Consider the following 3581-nt stretch of genomic DNA (forward strand, 5'->3'; position numbering starts at 1 on the left):
AACAAAAAGAAACTACTCCATTAAGGAGTATGTAAGAAAGAAATTAAAAATTAAATACTACTCCTACAAATATAAAATAAAAAGAATAGAAATAGGGAAAAGACTATTTCTTATGTCTTTCTCAAGATTGGATTCTATAATTTCTAAGCAAAGTGATGCCTCTATTTGTAGGAAAATATAGTGTCTCCCCCTACGAATGCATTCCTTGAAGTAGTGCTCACATCCGTGACCTTACTTGACGGGTGTGAGTATGAAAGTGGCGGTCACACCCGGGGATGTCAACACTTGAGGGGTGTGAGTATGAAAGTGATGGTCACTCGGCTGGATTATACAAATTCTTTGCGTACGTCTCGCGCGGGTGTGAGTATGAAGGTGGTGGTCACACCAGTGGATTTCCGAACAGACGGTGTGAGTATGAAAGTGGCGGTCGCACGTATTTTTACAACTTCTCCCAATGTTGTCTTTATGTAATTCCACATGTGAAATTTCACGGTTGTGAACATGGACTTGTGGTTGCACCCATGAAATATTTTCTTATCTCTTTGGCATTTGCTTATTTTTCATTCTTCTAGATATTCTTTTTCATGCAAGATTACGCTATTGAAAAATATGCGAGAATAAGATATAATTATTCATGTTTTATTTTAAAACTTATTTTTTTATGTATAAAATTACATGAATAATTTACACCTATCATAAATGATAGTTGTAGCTTTTCGTTTGATATAGATAAATGTCATACATGAGGAAAATAGGGATTGTTGGTCTCTTCATCCTCCAAAAGCAGTCTTTAGACTTATATCCATCACATTTACAGGAGTTCATCAATACTTTCTTGAAAACAATCACCACTAAGAATCTCTGTCTTCCACTTCCAATTAAACATCCCATCGTGAACTGCTAAAAAGCAAAAGTGATGAATATTACACATTAGAGTGGTTTTTATACTTTAGCAAAGAGGGTGTCTGATAACCAATTCGGCATTTAGAAGTTAAAACTGAATACCTTAAGTTTAAAAGCTTAATAATATTTTGTGAGAACATTTTTACATAAAAATTTACAATTGCCAATAACTGGTTCAAATAAACTTAAAATTGCTATGTAAAAGCTCAAACCTATTTAAACATTTGACAGATTATGGAAGTTGACTATTTTTTTTTATATGCTTTCAGTCTTATTAAACTTTATACATTACAAAACCAAACATCTCAACTTCAATCCATTATGGAGCATAACCAACAGAATTATCTACATTTCATAGCATATGTAGATAATCACATGTCTACTGAGTGAGAAATCTAATTCCAAGAGTCCTCTCATGCTTCAGCTTTAAGCTCAGGCAACCCATTAATAAAAATACCATTCAAAATTAGAAACTTCATTAAGCTTTTCCCTAGATCCCTACTTTTAGTATGTTCCATAATCCCAGGGAAATCATATAATCCTGAAGTGCGACATTAACAATCCAAACTAAAAGTTGCTTGATTCATCGTGTATTATACATTGCTCCACTGCCGAGGAGGGCAATCATGATGCTATGAATAGAGAAACCACAAGAATGCTAAGTATATATATCACATGATTAACATTGTTACTTACCACTATTGCATTCTTTGCACTACTTTTCCTTTTGTTTTCTGATTCAAACATGCCTTTCACCATCTCTGGTGAGTTCTTCAAAACCGGTTCCCTGCACCTTTAAAAAATTCAAGAAGAATTGGTTGTTGTCAATTTTCAAAGACACTTTCCACTGTTGATGCTAGTAGACTGACTCCAAATATTTCTTTTTGAATTTGATGGAGTTGAAGGGAATCGAAAGCTTTAATAACATAATTGTAGCTAAAGACTACACCCATTGTTTAAGGTACAGTGAATATGGAATCAGTAAATATTGAATGCTATTATAAAGTTCAGGAAAAGGGGAAAAAGGAAAAAAACGAAACTGCTATTTGAGCGAATACAATACAATTGAAACGTGTATAAAAAGCCTAATCAGAATGATAACTAGTTGAGCAAATAAATAGAAAAACTCACAGAGAATACTAATACTATTCTTGAGAAAAAAACAAAAACAATATAAGTTCTGAATGGGAAGTGTACAACAACCTTCTAATCTTTTTGAGTTGCAGATAGCTAGCTAGTCTCCTGAATTTCTTAAATGTGACTGGAGAACTGGAATATAAACTATGGTTCCTTTATTACTTTTGTTTCTTTTATATCTTTCAAGTACAACCCCACAAACAAACTATTTGATCTATTCAAAGATTTTAATTCACAATTTAAAAAATATGATTTTCTTTTTGCTACCTTAATTTTCCTTTTTCAATATTAGATTACTTCTGGTTAGAACTTCTATTTCATATAGAAATATTTCAACTCGTGGACTGAGAAATTAGAATTTGTAATAAGTTTAAGTAATATTAGCTTGGATTAACCTCTTTTCAGTATGTTAAAGAAAGTACCACATTCTATAAGAATCGATCCCTTTATCCAATTAATGTAAAATGCTTAACTTCTTCCTATCATTTTATGGTAACGTTTGCAGATTTGGACTTACCAGGTCAATATATTTTGATGCACTCTCCTACCCCACGAAAGGTGAGAGTAAAGCGCACGATATATCTCCCGTAACCGCTTGTGGGATTATACGGTATCTTATTGTTATTGTTGTTTCAAAATTGCATATCAGTAATGTCATACAACTTCTCGCTTGGAATTTTCGTTATGTTTTCCCCTTGAAGTCAAAAGAAATTTCACTGCAATTAGAGGCCTTTCAATTGTTATCAGAATGAAACTGTGAAACATAACTTTAACAATATGAAAATAGATGATGTCTAGACTAACTATTAGCGTAGCAGGTGATGAATATAAGTTTATTTAGAATGTAGGTGAATCTAAATTTGTTTGTTGTTTCATTCATCTTCGTAAGAACAGCTCTTATCTATTGATCTCAAATCTTACCTTTTGAATGCTTGTTCTGCCATGGCAATTACTCCTTTGATGTGAACAAATAAATGAAGTAGACTGTAGAGAAGGAATTCAGACGGTTATAAGGAAAAACAATTCCAAAACAGAAAACCCAAAGAAGGATAAGTCTCCACCAAAATGGTGTTGCTTGGCATTCCTTTCCTCCACAAATTCTTTGAGGTCAAAGATGATTTAGCATTTAAGCATTACATTTACTACCTTACCCTATTCCAAAGGGTGGTTTTCATCTTTGCAATGAATTGTGTTGTGTCGCTCTTTTTAAGATGAAAAATAAAAGTCCTTTAGATGACTGCTCCAAACTCCTTTATTTGAGGGTGTGTGATTGTGAGGAGGAAATGGGGGAATTGGCATGATTAGTTGGCTATTTCTTTTTTCTTTTTCCACATTAGTTGGTGGTTTTTACATATGCTGCAATTTTGCAATCGTGCAACTGCTTCAAACGTGTTAAAATATTGAAACGTGGTTTTCTTAAATTTTAATTATTTTTAAATTTAAATTCAAAAACAATAACTAATAACTAATTATTAACTAATTAACTGATTTTTATTCTAAAACTATCCTGTTTTTAATAATACTAGGCAAATGGCGGAGCT

General features: G+C 32.6%; 1 long non-coding RNA gene across 1 annotated transcript; it reads right to left on the reverse strand.

Annotated features, from left to right (window-relative positions):
• Window positions 1-618: 618 nt before the first annotated feature.
• Window positions 619-2267, reverse strand: LOC132051074 (uncharacterized). The gene is made up of 2 exons (XR_009413568.1): window positions 1600-2267; window positions 619-897 (listed from the first exon to the last, which is right to left on the reverse strand). It is a non-coding gene; the product is annotated as an uncharacterized LOC132051074 (long non-coding RNA).
• Between the last annotated feature and the right edge of the window lie 1314 nt (window positions 2268-3581).

This window comes from Lycium ferocissimum, chromosome 3, assembly GCF_029784015.1.
Source record: "Lycium ferocissimum isolate CSIRO_LF1 chromosome 3, AGI_CSIRO_Lferr_CH_V1, whole genome shotgun sequence".
Lineage (NCBI taxonomy): Eukaryota > Viridiplantae > Streptophyta > Magnoliopsida > Solanales > Solanaceae > Lycium > Lycium ferocissimum.